The sequence below is a fragment of the Nicrophorus vespilloides genome, unplaced genomic scaffold (assembly GCF_001412225.1).
Source record: "Nicrophorus vespilloides isolate i.1.1-1 unplaced genomic scaffold, Nicve_v1.0, whole genome shotgun sequence".
NCBI classification, from domain to species: domain Eukaryota; kingdom Metazoa; phylum Arthropoda; class Insecta; order Coleoptera; family Silphidae; genus Nicrophorus; species Nicrophorus vespilloides.
The window spans coordinates 1-317 of NW_017095867.1; positions in this window are offsets into that span (position 1 = coordinate 1).

The window sequence follows — 317 nt, forward strand, 5'->3', positions numbered from 1 at the left end:
TTGAGATTTGATCAACAATGATAATATAATTATGGAGTAACACAAAATAATTTAGAAATTTGTTGTGTTGGAACTAAAATATCGTTTGTTAGCAATATTGTTCAGAGGTGTAATGAATTATAGCTAATTATTGTAAAAATGTATGAAAAATTCAGGAAAAAACTTACAAATTTACTGAGGATCAATGGACGGATGTGTACAGGACGACGTTGTCTATATAAAAGGACGAAACGATACGTGGAAGTGAATTACTAGCGTTAGTCGATAGTATTTTGTTTTTAACGGTTTTTATTCAAATATCGACCAATGAGAAGATG